General features: G+C 41.5%; 1 long non-coding RNA gene across 1 annotated transcript in view; it reads left to right on the top strand.

Annotated features, from left to right (window-relative positions):
• Positions 1 to 14,651, top strand: part of LOC122464826 — a 76,591-nt gene extending 61,940 nt beyond the window's left edge. Inside the window, exons 2-3 of the long non-coding RNA XR_006289218.1 lie at positions 14,343 to 14,461; positions 14,578 to 14,651. This is a non-coding gene — a long non-coding RNA (uncharacterized LOC122464826). The remainder of the gene's footprint in view (positions 1 to 14,342; positions 14,462 to 14,577) is intronic.
• Positions 14,652 to 16,061: the final 1,410 nt, after the last annotated feature.

Below are 16,061 nucleotides of genomic sequence, written 5' to 3'. Positions count from 1 at the left end.
TCGTCCCCCTGATCCTGACCATTTTAGACCAGGTAAATGGCCCAGAGTGATATAAAAAGGCCCTAAAAGCCCTGGTTCTAGCCATGGGAGGATTCCTTGGAACAGGCACTTCTGAAGTCAGCTGCTCTCTGAGGACTCCCTTGCAAGCCCTGGTGTAAGGAGTGTGTTGTGGTGGAGGGACACACTGGGGGGTGAAGCTGCAGTGTGAAACACAGTTGAGTTTTTAGGCAGCACTGTGGCCCATTGGGCAGCCCTTGGGTTAACTAATTTATCCCAGGGGCTAATCAAGCCCTTGGAGTAGCCCAGGATTTGGACAGTACAAAGATAGCTGAAAACCGCTATAGCCCACTTTCACCCTGGGCTTTGAATTCTGTGGTGTGCCTCTTGGAGGCACAGTGCCAAATCTTGTCCCTGGAGAATGCATCTCCTGTCTTAGAACCAAGGCTTCCATGCCAAAGAGTCAGGGAAAAGAAAAGGGGTGCAAATTGGAGGAATATCCTCTAACAGGTGTCTTGTCATACTTTTTATTTTTCTTCTCCATGAGGTCCCTGAGCAATATTTTCTAAGGTTACTCTTAAGGCCATGTCTACACTATGCATGAAAGTCGATCTAAGCTACGCAATTTGAGTTATGTTAATAGGGTCCACGCTACGCAATGCCGATGGGAGAGTGTCTCGCGTTGACTCCCCTTACTCTTCTCGATCCAGTGGAGTACAGGAGTCAATGGGAGAGTGATCGAAGGTCGATTTAGTAGGTCTTCACTAGACTCGCTAAATCAACTGCCAATGCATAGATCGCTGCAGCGTCGATTCTCCGGTAAGCGTAGGCAAGCACAATACTTCCTCGCCAATATGTCCTCAGATGTACCATCCAAGGATATTTCAATGTCTTGTGATATGCCCACCAGATGTTTCCAAAACCATTCATGAATGTATTCAGTGCTGTGAGCAAACATTTTTGCTTCCTGATTTTCTTGTACAATTCTATAACTCTACCAGGTATCCTTGAGCCCCTCTTCAGATCTTATCTCCAAATCGGCAGCCACTCAAAGGGCTTTCTGTTCTTTATTCTAGCCCAGCAGCCATGTTTCTGCATGTTAACAAACCTGGTTAAAGGTATCAACCTGAATCGAGTTGTCTGACTATAAAGAGACAGGGCTCATATTCTTATTATTCCCTTTTAACTTTACTCAGTGTAAAATATAAATTATAAACAAGACAGATGTTGTTGTATCAACCAGGCAAGGTACTAACAAGCTTCAACAGGACTTTATTTTCAAAGTGGAACCCTCTTTACCAAGCTGCTGCTGCACCCTCTGTAGCTTTCTCCCAGCCTCTCAACTCCTCCCGCCTCCTTCCTCTTTCCTGTCCTTTCAGACTCACAACAGCCAGTGCTCCCAATTCTAATAATTACAAGCAACATCTAAACACCACAAGAGACTAATGTCCTGTCACATTGATCAGGAGTGTAAAACTATGGGCAGCTATATCAAACTGGGGCTGTGATCTTACAAGGTCTTGCAAGCTAACCTAGTTAAGGTAATTTTTACATAGACAGGAGAACTCCAAGGACAGGCTAGTGAGCCAGCAGGATGTGGTGCTGGTGATCATGGTCAACATCCGGTTAAATTTCAACGTGGGTGCATTCCAGTGTGATATATATCCCCAGACTCCCTGTAACTTCATGTTTTACCATAGTGTTGGGCTGTTAAGTAGGTGCTGCATTTCAGTGGTGGGTGAATAAATATTGTGTATATGCTGTAGTATATAAAGTATATTATTAAATCAGCTTGATATTATAAATCCAGCATCAAAGAAAGTAAAAATTGGTATTGCCAGGGGAGTTTAAACTCTGGGGTTTAGGTTTAATACAACAGGAAGTGGATTGGGGGGGTGGGGGATGGTATATGTGTAAAATGAGAGAACTGTATATGTAAACACATGAAAAATAACTCTTCTGTCATAAGTGTCTTCAAGGAATTGTTCCATTTTTTTCTCATGAGTGAGTATAATCATCCCAAGATGTCACCTTGTATGTTCAGTACGTAACTTTCTTTTCTCCCTCCTTTTCAGTATTGAAATGGCAGCTAAGGAAAATAACAAAACCAAGAATCTTTTTTTAAGCTCTTTGTAAGTTGCGATTCTCTGTCTGTGGGCTCACATTTTCTGGGGTAGGCAGCTCCTATTGCCTGGCTTCTCTCTTCGTGTCATCTTTCAAAATACCTCCTATTCAGAATCAGACTGGATGAAGAAAAGGAGTACTTGTGGCACCTTAGAGACTAACAAATTTATTTGAGCATCCGATGAAGTGAGCTGTAACTCACGAAAGCTTATGCTCAGATAAATTTGTCAGTCTCTAAAGTGCCACAAGTACTCCTTTTCTTTTTGCGGATACAGACGAACACGGCTGCTACTCTGAAGACTGGATGAACACTCCCCTTCCTACACAACCATGTGAATTTTTAATGTTTGGCATTAAGGTGAAACCATCATCTCTCTCTGTCGTCTGGGCGATGGGCCATCAATTAAATTCTCCTTTGTCCAGATGTAAAATAGCTAATGGCTGCAGCTTCTCTCCATAATAGAGCCATTAGTGATAATCTGCCCCTCTCTGCCAACTAGTTTATTCATATGGGAATAGATGAATTGGCAGTAATCTGCCATATAAACCTGGTTGTAGAGTTTCCTTGAAATCAGCGAATGTCCCTCAAAATGAAAAAGCTTGCTCTATAATACCTCTGTCTGATATGTTATGTAATTATATACCGATGTAGCTGTATTTAGATATGCAAACACTTCTTTGCATTCCAGTATTTGAAGCTACACCCCTGATTCATGCGCCGACATAATGGATTAAAAAAAATGCTTTCAGTTTGGTAACGTGCATTTGCTCCACGTTGATTGTGTTCAGCACTGGTACCCAAAACCCTAAATTATCTTCAGGGCCCTCTAGTTTGCAGACACAACAGATACTGCAGGTGAGTTTTGAACCCCTTTCCAAATATGCCTACCTGACTGCAGCACAATTAATATTTTACTTTTTATATAGCATATTTCCTCTCAGGTGAACTTAGTTCTGTGGTATTGAGTGACTTCTGTTAGTTTCCTAATAATTGTAAAACAAAAGGGGGAAGCCAAACACAGGTATCTAGTGAGCAGTGATACATTTTTCAGAAGTTGTACATGTAAAATGTCCTATATTCAATGGCTGAATGATCAGTCAGTTAAACTATTAGACAAGTTTAATAAGTTCAGTAACTTATTCAGTAAAAGGACAGTGACCCAGAGAAATGAATCTCTATGTTTTATTTCCTGGGGTTGAAGGGTATTGATGTACATCTGACTGTTATCAGATCTGTGTTTTTGAATGCACAGGAAGTATACTAGCACAGTATACATAATTTCTGAACAGTTAGGTAAGGCGTAGAGAGTGAAGTCACCTGGAGAGAGGATGCATTTCTTGCACTACTTAAATGTATGCTGATTAAAAACATGTCATCCAAAGAGCATTTTTGTGCTATAAAAAATACAACCTAGCGCACTCTTAAGGGTGTGCGTACACATGCATACACATGTTGGATTTTCAAAAACACTCTTGAGTTGATGTAACCCTTCCCCCATTGAAGTCAATATCATAACCCCCACCTGCCATTAACAGGAGCAGAATTAGAGCAAGGCTGAATGTGTCTGAAATCCCATCCTTCATGTGTGTGTACACTTTTTATTTGTACACACATTTTCTTTTAATGATAATATGCACGTACAAGCTTTTTGGTACAGGTGTACTGTACACACTTACACACTTGTGTTCTGTAGGTTTTTCTTGTCTGGCTCCTTCTCTGCTGAATGTTTCCAACCTGGGACAATTCTGTCCTCCTGCTGCCAGTTTTCCAGTCTGGTGTGATCCAAATTCAGTAACCTTCTATTGTGCCATTCATGATGAATGTCAGCTTAATCTTAGTAGAATTTGGGGCTTTGCCTGACAAGATGATTACTGCAATATTTAAACAACACCTAGGGTCTTAATTCACTAACAATATATGGTCCATCCAATACATGACTGCTGTTTTTATTTCACGAATGCCCACATGGACTCTGACATGAAATGTACAGGAAACGGGCAGTCAGTACATGGGTTCACTCAACTGTGTTACAAATAAATCACTTTGAGGTATGTACTATGGTATGTATAAAAATCCACAAATAGCAGAATGAGAAATTTTGTCCCAAATAAAAAATGAAAAACTAATCTATTGAATTGACAATAGAGAGCAGAGTATGGATGGAATCCAGCTGAGGTTCTCCTGGCTTATAGTTAGGAAGAGGAGCAGTGAGCTGTGCTCTGTCTACACTGCCCATTCTGGCCTCTCTGAACTTCTGCTCATTCCAAGACTCATCCATAAGTGTGAACAGACGAGGAGACAGGGCCAGCCAAGAAAAACCTTCATTTGAAAGCCCAGACCCCAGTGCAGGCACCAGGAGAGGAGGCTGGACTATGATTTGAAAAGTTGAGAAGGAATTGAATGAGGTTTAGGAAAACACTTTCAATGATGGCAGGTTATTGCACAACTGTGGGGTCTCTTACACCTTCTTCTGCAACAGATAGTACTGCCCATTGCTGGGGACAGGATACTGGACTAGATGGATAACTGACCTGGTCCAGTATGGCAATGTCTATGTTTAAATCTTCATTTAATTTGAATAGCTACAATACATCTAATTAGAGAAGAAGGCATGAAGATGGGAGTATATAGTGTTCTGCTGAATGAAAATCCCACTCTCCCTCTTCTCTATTTGTGTCCTGCATCCCAGGATAGTGACTGAATAGATTAGGTTTCAGTTGTAGTGTGTGCCTTTTTTTGTCTTATGTCTGGAGTGTGATAAAGCAACTAGTAGTATTTAGTAACTCTCTGCGCCAGTAGTTCCATCTTGGGGGACTGAAATTGATGTAATTCATCATGGCAGGTGAATATGCAAGCTGTGCCTTTTGCCCTATCACACAACGCAACAGAAGCAGCAGTAGACAGCGAGTCAGAAATAGCTGGGTTTTTTTTTTCCTTCTTCTGAAATGGCAACATCCTACGTCAGCATAGCTAGAATATGTAGGTACAATAGCTCCGCTCGCTAACCAAACTGGGTACTGCCACAGAGTGGTGGAAGCTGCTGTTTCATTGCTGCATCCCCTGTGATGCATTTCGATGGCTAGGAGTCGTAATGTGCAGTTTACTTATATTTTATGGCTTTTTTCAAAACAACAGTTTCTTTGACTATGTTCTAACTTTGCCTAGAGATCCTTGCACTGCCAGCTTGATCTTTTCCATGAAGAAAACATTCACTTATTTAATATTTATATGGTGGATGTGCTTTAAAGTTTCAACCAGGATCAGACTCTGTTGGGGCAGGTCGTGTACAAACTGAGGTATGTTATGGGTGCATATAATTATATTTCATAATAGATCAGAGGTTGGTTTGTTGTTCACTGTGGGTTAACTTTCTGATAGGGCATAGACTGGGGAATTGGCCTTTGCTTTCAGAATAAGGCGTAGCTGAACAAAAGACTCCTCAACCCCAGCTGGATTGTCAAGCTGGTGCACGTCTTGATGAGCGGTGGCTGTTATGGGAGGAGTAGTGGATGCAGCCTGTTCTATTTAAATACCCCCTTTCTGGGAGGCAGGGGTTAGCCAGAGAATCCATGCAATATGCAGACCAATGGTTACAATGCTGTCAAGCTGCCAGCCAGTGCACAAACAATCCTTCTGTGCTCCTTTAGAGAGCCCTACCATGGAATCAAGTTCCAAAGCACACAAGGGAGAGAGTCCTCTTGTGTGCCTACCCAATTTCCTGGTTTCCCCTTCCCACAGTAAGAACAAAGAGCTCTTTCTTCATTGTGTTCTTCACCTTGTAATCCTCTAGAAGTGGGATGGGGTGAGTTCAAGATGTCACACCTAGTGCTCAAGGATCATTTATTTAGTTCAGTTTTTATTTGTAATCTTTATACAACATCCAGAATGCTGGATGGCCACAAAAGAAATAGGTTCAATATACAAGTACTTAAAGTAACTGGAATTACTCTCTAGCTGCTTCTGTCTTCAGCTACTGGATCCCCGGCAGTAATCTTCCCTGGACTTATGATGCCAGGTCACATGCCACCCACAACCCCTGCTTCGCTGGGGACCTTGGAGTTATGTGGCAAGGCCCAAAAGTGACTGGGTCCATTCCTGGTGTGAGATGGTCGTAAAGAGTGGAAAGACACTGATTCAGCACTAGAATTGTGCAAACAATTGATTTTTTTCATGTCACTGACAGTTCCAAAACATCAACAACAACAAAATCATTTGGGGTGAAAATGAAACAGTTTGTTTCAACGCTGAGCTTTCTAATGTTTAAACAAAATTGAAGGACATTTCAAAACAAAGATGTTTTGAATCAAAATGTTTTGTTTAACAATGTTGAAATCAAACATTTCAATTTGGGGGGAACATTTAAGGGTGGGGTTTTTTTTTTATTGAAACGGTTTGGCAAAATCAATATAAACATGTGAGATGTTTTGGTTGACCAGACTCTGCATTTTTATTTATTTATTTTATTTATTTATTTTTGCCAAAAAATTTGGTCAGAAAATCTTATTTGGCATTATTCAGCACCTCTCATAAGCAGTTTTCAACAATAGGATCCTTGGGAGCCATGATCAGATTTCGCAACTCTCCTCCCTTGGCACAGCAGCTTTTAAACTGTGAATTTTAAGCTGTCTACATTACGTTTACTGTGTTTGTTACTTCCTTACATGGTCCTTGTCACCCTAGTTTCCAAGTGCCTCAAGAAACAAATGAGTTTATCCTTACAACAGCCCTCTGAGAGAGAACCCTCTGTAACAGATGGGCAACTGAATAAATGTTGCACAGGGACTAAGACCTGAATGCACAAAAGGCGCTAGATGCGTAAGTCCCCAGTTTTAGGCACCTAAGTCCTGATTTCAGCACCATTGTGAGGCACAAAACGCCACTCTAAACCCTGTGGGCACCTAAACTTGCTCAGTATCTAAGTGTTTTGCAGTAAAAATTCCCAAGTGCCTGCGTTCCTTCCTCTGAGTGTGTGCACTGTTGCCTCCCTCTAGGTGTCAGGACATCTATCTCCTGCCTAAGCCCCTGAGTGATTCACAAGCCAAAGGAGATAGGCATTTGGTCGCCTAAGTCATGTGTGGGGCCTGATCTGGTAGGCCTGCTCAGAGGCCACTTATTTGATAGGGCCTGTAAGGTGAGTTCACACACAACAGTGGGTGGGGGAGAAGGGATGTAAGGTTTCCTTAAATCTCTCCTACTGAAGTTGTTCCACTGTGGATAAATAATCAGTCATTGAAGCACAGGGACACTGGATCCTGGGTCTCCTGCATCAGAGGAGAGTGCTCTAACTCTCAGGAGAGAGGGGGGAGGGGAGGGAGAGAGAGAGGGAGTATGTCTCTCTCTCTCTCACCAGAGGCAGACATCCTTCAACTTGGCCTCTCCCTATGGCTAGCTTAGGTGGCTCCTACTCAGCTAGCATGCTGGCTTTTGTGAATCATAGTTTAAAGTCCCTGTCTCTTCCCAGTCTTTGTATAGAAGCGTAAGTGCCTAACTCAGGCTGTGTGTATTGAACAGTGATTTTCCCAGGCACCAAGAAGTTAGGTGTTGTGACGCCAGATTTCCTGAGTCCACCTCCACTCCCGTAACCAATATTCTGAAGGCTGGTTCTGGGCGGTGGGGTGTGTCTGTGGATAGTGTTATGCAGTTTTAGGGGCCCTTTCATCTAATTCCAGTATTTGGCCCTATTTACCTGACTCTGCACTGGTTCTGATCACCCCCACTCCCATGGAAGTCAGTGGGACTTGTCTGCTCAGCACCTTTGCAAGTCAGGCCACTTGTGTTTGGGACTAATCAGAAACGGTTCTGCCATGAAAGGTTTATGACTTTGAGAATGTTTCTTGAATTCTTGTTAAGGAACATCAAAATAACTCGAATCCCTTTGCAAACGTTCAGACTTAACAAAATCTTTTATGTGGCACTGTATCCATGGGCAAGTGTGCGCACATGTTAACAGGGCTAATGAGCATAGCAGTCACCATAAATAAAATAAAAAAGAACTTCTCCCCACAACACGGTCTTATCACAGTTGGGCTACATTTTTATTCTCCAGAATTCAAAGTTTTGTTTTAAATTCTGCACATCACAGCCATACTAAATATCCCCTTAGACAAGATACAAAGCTGCTGAGTAAGACCCCTGAAAATCAGGGATGCTTTTTCATAAGACCAACATGCATAATTTATATCTGCATACAATTAGCCTGTTTACATTTATACATTTTCTGTTTCCTTTTATGTGAAATATTCCACAGGATACTTGGTAATGCATTCAGAGTAGCCTTTTTTAAAATAAAGGCTGCAGGACCAAACAATTTATAAAACCTAACACCTAATAAATACTTGATATGAATAAAAAAAAAGTGTTTGCTTACATGGTAGCAGCATTTTTACATTAAAGATCGTCTTGCTTTCTCCTGGTTTTTAAGCTCTCAAGCAATAGTTTATGAATCTTTATATGTTTATTTGATATATTTAAATTGTGTCTGAATTTAGTGGCAGATTGATGGTCCTCCCTCTGTAGAATAGATACAGCAATACAAGTTCACTCCGCTACCTCAATACTCACCTGGAAGGATCGCGCCTTTTTTAATATTGTAAACTCAGTGAATGGACTTTGTCTTTTGGCCTGCTAACAAACTAGATTTGAACTGATCAGCTAGAGGTACAAATGCCACATAGCTTTTTGATTGGTAATGATATCTCTGCAATACGAAGCTCATCTACATTACGCTGTCTCCAATAATAAAACAACCAGATGTTAATAGTTTTCTGTGGTGCCATTTCAGTTAGTATCTGATTTTAAAAAAGTTTAAAGCAGAATATAAAGAAAATCTCATCCGGTCTTAAAATCTCTGAATTGATCATTATAATTATCTACTTTGAACTCCTACAGGTATAGTCTGTAGACTTTTATAAAGTGATTTGCATCAAACCTATAACTTCTGGAGCATAAGATATGCAGCGGTGGTAAAAATACATTACTCTGTAATAGTCTCCTAAAATGCCTATGTTTTAGCAATTGGCAACTGAATGTGCCTGTCTCTCTGGGATAACTTTTGTGCCTGGCGTAACCAACTATTGGAATTGACCTGAACGAAATAGTTAGCTAATGAAAACATGCTTTGTCTAGCACACAATACATCAATTCTACTACTCACTCACTGATAGTCAAGAGCTAAGCGTCACTTTCGGTACCCTTCTTCCAAGGCACTAGGTTGGCTCCTCAACATTTCCTGTCTGGGTGAAATCCACCTTGTTGCTATTACAAGGTAATGCATTTTTAATGCTGCTGAATATCTCACCTTCTAAATACACAGATTAGTGCACAGACATTTTGGCCCCACTTCATATTAAAGGTATATTTGTTAAATAGTTTATAAAGGGCTAATCAATGGCTAATCAATTGTTATGTGCCATTAAAGAGTAGGAGATTGCTTATCATGGCTCATAGCCAGGTGTAACACGTTGTACTGGTGCACATATTATAGGCGGGGTTGGTATGCTCTCAAACCGGAATTAATTCAGGGAAATTCTATGGCCTGTGTTAAACAGGCCAGGCTAGATGATCACCTGCTGGCCTTATCATCTATTATTAAGGTTGCCTGACATGCCCCATTATAAGATCCTGTTTTCAGCTGCCTATAATTTTTGTAAAATGTTAACCATTTGGGATGAAATTTTACATGCCAGAAGTCTGCCTCAGGCTGAATATTCAGCTGTTTCCGAGAATGAGGTTAGGAAAAAATAAATTGTTTTGCCCATTTAAAAAAAAATAATCTTAAAATGTTTTATTTGAAATGCACTAGTATCCCCATACTTTAGAGCAAGAACTTGAAACTTGGCAGGGAGAGTTCTTTGTGTCAGGGATATGCCTTTTGCCATCCGTGTAAAAACATACCCCCATTTGTCCAAGTTATAAGTATTTGAAAAATCAGTTTACACATATTCAGTAGAGACTTGCTAGAGATACACAGCTAAGATCTCCAGAGTCTGTGCTCAGTGAATGCTTGAGCCTCTCCCAGCTCTTAGTGCGCTGACCAGACTGTGCATGTACCTCATCCTCACAGAGCGACTGCATATGTCCCAGGTCAGGGACTTTGTTTGTAAAGGCTGCTCCCCAGTTTGGGGCCAGGAATTGAAACTGAGAGCAGGGAGCCTCTCTTTCCAATGCTGTCAGCAAACCCTCTCCCCGTCCTCTTCCACACTCCACAGGCTGGTGCCCAGGCAGTGCAGAGGAGAAAGGTGCCTGACTCTACTCCACAGGGGAAAAGCCAGACAAGGGGAGAGGGCAAGAAGCAGACCGGCACTGGCTGGGCAAAGAGATTGGGACAAGGAGACAGGCAGGGTGTGGGGAGGGCGACTGGGCCTGGGAGGCAGTTGAGGGAAAGAGAGACAGATTAGACAAGGAACCAGCAGGGGAAACTGGGACTAGCTGGGCAAGGAGACTTGGTGTGGGGAGGGAGAAACAAACAGCCTAGGAAGAGTGTGAGATTGGGACTCTGACCAAGTCTAGTAGAAGAGACTAGGACTGGCTGGGAAAGGAGACTAAAACTGGGATCAGAAACCTGAGGAGAGGAGAAAGGACTGCGCAGGCAAGGAGAATAGGAATGGGAAAAAGAGCCACGTCCGTAGCATGCATTTATTAACTCTATACGCTATTTATAAATGTATCCTTGGTATCAATTGTTACCAATACTTCTTATTTTTTAAAGATAGTACTGGGATTACTGCATGAAGCAGTAGTAACATCTGTAAGTAATGTTGAAATATAAATGTTATGCTTTCTACCTACTGAGACAGAGCAAAACACAGATTTCTAGTCAGAGTGGAAAAACATTATTGGTACAAGTGTGAAAAAGACTAGATTTTCATGTTGTAATACTGCTTAATAATGGAAATACACATTTAATGCCTTTGCACACTGGGACTCATGGAGAGTACAGAATTAGTCAAAAAGGATGTCCTCATACTTGCTGTTTACTATGACACTCATGACTCAGGAGGACCTCTATGCTTTTTACCACAAGTGCCATAAATATAGTGGAACTGATATAATTAAATATTTGCTAAAAGATTTTAGTATTTTTGGATAGGTTTTAGTCCCTGATTTACAATTGTGTTACTTCAATTTTCTGCTGGGCTAGCTCCATCGAGATCAACGTCGTGATACCACTGAAAACTGGAGTAATGCAACTGTGCATCAGGCCCATAATGTTTTATTATTATTATTGGAGCAATCTCAGAGCCCTAGTTCTGAACCAGAACCCCACTGTGCTAGTCACTGGACAAATGGAGAACAAAAAGACAGTCCCTGACCAAAAGAGTTTGAAGTCCTAGACAAGACACAACAGACGGAGACAGACAGACAAATGGGGGAGTACAGGGGAAACAGTGAGACAATACTGGTCATCTTGGAAGACAGTGGTCTCAGCACACCAGCAGCCTAACCATTGCCATGCTTCATGGCAGAGGAGAGTTTTTGGGAGGGTTTTGAAGGAGGAGGACAAGTGAGTTTGGTAAAGCAGCATGGGAGAAAACACAAAGTTGCTTGTTTGAAAACTTAACACATGGGTGATGGAGGTGGACATCCATGGAACATGGGCTCTTGTATGACAGTTAGTGGACCAGCAACTGCCCCTTTTAGCACACTCTGATATTGAGATCTCAGAACATTAGCTCTTCAAGCCTGGTCTTTTTTTATCCAATTCCCTTCTGCTCCCATCTTCCCTTAAGATTAGGGATTTTCTGACCATTACACCATGTCCAAATGAATGATGAAGACTAAGAGTTGGGATTTGGGGGCAGTGGGATGAAATTAAATTGCTAAGACTGATATTATCTTCCACTAACTCCACAGCAGTTCTTCTGAGAGGTGCAATTGTAACAAAGTCATAAAACACATTTGGGAGGCAAACAGTTGATTTCTTTTCTATTTCTTTAGTCACTGTATTTATTGTATGGGGACGTCACTGATGATACAGTTTGCCTCAGTACACAGGGTCCACCTACCCCCTAAACAATAAGGGACGCAGTTTAAGAGGCCCTGGATCCTGCTGTTGAAGAGTGACTCCTGTGCCACACTGCACCACAAAGTGGTGTGTTCAGGGACAGCACTATGCAACAACTAGTGCAGTTGGCAGGATCTAGAACCTCTTAAATGTAACCTAAGAATACAACTCCTCTCCTCCCACCCTGGGTCCTCTTCTGGCTCCAGCTCTATGACTCAGGTCTTGAGAGTCGCTGTCAGCTCCTCTTTCATGCTGATCATAGGATGCTGTTCATAACTCCCGGGAGGCTCTGTGTCACCTGTTCAATCATCTGAGCTGGGGGGACTCAGTGGGATAACCAGGCACAGCTGAGGCCAAGTCCAGCTCCCTTAAAGGCTACATCAGCAGGGTGTTGTTTCTTTCTCAGCCCTGCAAAGTCTTCAGAATCCCCAGTGGGAAAATGGGGGAGGGAAGATGCAATGAATCATGCATAGGAAATAAAAATAAGCGGCCGAGTTGTGCAATAAGACTATAAACACGCCAAACCCCAACACTTTGTTACAAGCACACACTCCAGCGGAAACTCATGAACATTTCAGATCCATTCCACATCTAAGAACTGAATGTCAGATGCCTGTTAGTATGTGTGCAACCAGTGAAAAGGACCAGCCAATGCAGCTATGTGGAAGTCAGAACTGATGGAGGAAGGACGAGGAAGAGTTTGCTTCATCCTTAAGCCTGTTAAGTTATATACAACTATAGTTATAGTTATATACAACTATAAAATTGTATCTAACTGTGTACAGTGTGTCTGTGCTCCATTTATGGAACAATTTCCCAAATATGTTTAGAATTGGATGTTTTGATGCTGAATAAAAAATTAGTCAGCACTATCAAAAATATACTGAGGAAGAACAAAGCGAACAAAAAAATAAATAAATCCCAGGACAGATTCATCCCTGGTGTGATTCTACATCATTCAAGAGAGGTATCAGATCCAAATTTTGATGTAGCATATTTGTCAACAGTTTGCAAATTCAGGTCATATTTTTGGCTTGTTTTTTTATTTTTAACAAGAACCGTTTTCTTAATGTTGTTTATTCTGGGGTAAGATCAATGCCAGCCACTCAATAATAATAATAATGTAGTGACTTATTTGTATATGAAGGATGCAGTCAGGATCTGAGCCCTCTTACTGTTATGTGTATCAGACTACAGGCAAGGCCCTTTCCTCATACAACCTGCCATTTTACTGAAGGCAAGACTCAAGTGTGTAACAAACAATAGGAGGGAAGAGATGAGGGATGGAGAGGCCATACTTACAGGATGGGGGATTCTATTCTGGGAAGAAGTGACTCTGAAAAAGATTTGGGAGTGGTAGTGGATAATGAGCTGAACATGAGCTCCCAGTGTGACTCTGTGGCCAGAAGAGCTAATGCAATCCTAGGATGCATAAACAGGGAAATCTTCAGTAGGAGTAGACAGGCTGTTTTACCTCTGTATTTGGCTCTGATGGACCTGCTGCTGGAATACTGTGTCCGATTCTGGTACCCACAGTTCAAGAAGGATGTTGATCAATTGGAGAGGGTTCAGAGACGAGACCATGAGAATGATTAAAGGATTAGATAACATGCCTCACAGCGATAGACTCAAGGAGCTCAATCTGTTTAGTTTAGCAAAGAGAAGATTAAGGGGTGACTGGATTACAGTCTATAAGTACCTATCTGGGGTACTACTATTTAATAATGGGTCTACAGTCTAGCAGAGACAGGTATAAACACGGTCCAATGGCTGGAAGTTGAAACTAGACACATTCAGACTGGAAATGAGGCATAATTTTTTACAGCAAGGGAACAACTTTTCAATGGTTGTGGTAGATTCTCCATCACTGACCATTTTAGAATGAAGGTTGGATTTTTTTTCTAAAAAATATGCTCTATGAATTATTTTGGGGAAGTTCTATGGCCTGTTCTAGACAAGAGGTCAGACTAGATGATCACAATAGCCCCTTTTGGACTTAGACTCTGTGAAAGCAGACTTAGAAAGGCTGAGGTTCGGATCCTGTTTTGGTAAGGAAATAGATTTCAGTTGCATTCTTCCAAGAAATTATGATCACTGAAGAAAATGACTGATAAGTAGCTGGTATCTTTGAAAAACCTGGTGCAGCTGAAGTATCAAAGGTGGCTCATCCTCCCCTCTTCACTTCATCTGTCCTCTCTCTGACTTTTCCTCCCACAGACCAATGACAGTATGATAATCAGAGGCAAGGAGGAGGTGCAGTAGGCAGGTGTGGGCTTGGATTGTGACATCATAGGAAAATCACCCTTTCAACATCTCCTGGTCTCCCGTGCCATCAGGTAAGTGGATGATTCATTGGTGAGGGGACAATGCACAGTCCATATGGATAAGGCTGATCATATGTGACTTCTCAACAGTGTCCTCTGAAAGAGTTGACGATTATTGTTTCAAATAGTTCCAAATGAAAGAATAGTTCATTTGATCTGCTCTATTGACACCGAAGAGAAGACAATATGGCACTGTAAGCAGGCATGTGGCGGAGGGGAAGGGGCGGGGTGAGGGTGATCTGGACCTTATCCCTTGGTGCAAAACTGCACTGGCAGGAGTAGATTTTTTTTTTATAAAGCTGAGGTGAAACTAGACAGAACTTTTTAAAAAAACATGTTGGGAGACTTTCTTTATTGGTAAAGCCAGAAGATATATAGAAAAACACTCCTAAAATGTTCAGTGATTCTAACAGCCTAAGAACAGGCTTTACGAATTATTTGAGCTGTGAGAAACTGACTGATTTTTAGTGTGTGTGAGTTTCAATGATTTTTTTCCCTTCACTTTCTATTCATATGGGCATTACCCACAGAGTTTCATCTTGAGTCAGGTGCCATGCCATGGAGCCAAATCACAAATCGGATACTACATTGCTGGTGGGCATGTGATGCTTCACAAAGTTTCATAGGATCCTGAAGGCCTACACGTGTGATCAGTTTATCTCAAAGATTTTGTTAAAAATATAAAATAAACTCAAAAAACCCTCAGCCTTGAAAGACTCATGTTTGGCCAGATCACAAGAAATGTTGCTTGTTAAGGGTCACTGAAATGTTTGCGTGGCTCAAAACAGGTTAAGGTGAAACTACAGCAGACCTGTGCCAACTGTGAAAATCCTCAGCTGTCTGGTCCCTTTTGCACCACTAGCCAGAAGCCTGCCCAATGTATGTAGCATGCTAGGGGGAGCCAGTTTAAAGTATTAAGAAATCAACTATGGAGGTTAATGGGATTTCTTAATGTGTTAAAGGCTAAGATATCCTGGTCTTTTTAAATAAATCAATTCTTTAAACTCTGAAATTCAACCATGGAGAGCAATCTATTTACACTGAGAGGTCTTGAGTCCTTCAAGATATCTGGTAAGACCTCCCCTGCACTAGCTGAACAAACCGTAATTTTCAAAGTCTCATGTATAAGGTAATGAGACAGAATTTCAGATATGGCCTGCAAAAAGAAAGATCATAAAGGACATCTCTCAATAAGGAGTATGTTATCTGGGACAGTCTCTGCAGAACAACTAGACAATAAGGGCAAAGTGGCATCTTTACCTGGCAGCTTGGGCTCATTCTCTGTATCTTAATAAATGAGCTAAAATGACACTTACAATGCTGAATTGTTAATTATGTAAATATTTCCATTCTGGCTGAACATGGGTACCATGTCAGGATTTAACCAGCTAGAAAACTAAGTTTGGAACACTTGGTTTATTTTGTTTTTGCCATAATGAGAAACTAGCATGGGCACTGGTTGGATGGGATTGCCTGGGCCATGCTCTTATAAGATTATAATGCCCTGTCACTTGATATAGATGTTGGATCTCCCTGATAGCTGGGATCTAGGTAGACTAGGACACCTGTGCCCTTTAATTGGAATAGTCTTTCAGCACAATGCAATCCATAG

This window comes from Chelonia mydas, chromosome 3, assembly GCF_015237465.2.
Source record: "Chelonia mydas isolate rCheMyd1 chromosome 3, rCheMyd1.pri.v2, whole genome shotgun sequence".
In the NCBI taxonomy this organism is placed as follows: Eukaryota; Metazoa; Chordata; order Testudines; family Cheloniidae; genus Chelonia; species Chelonia mydas.
This window is presented reverse-complemented; position numbering and strand designations above follow the sequence as displayed.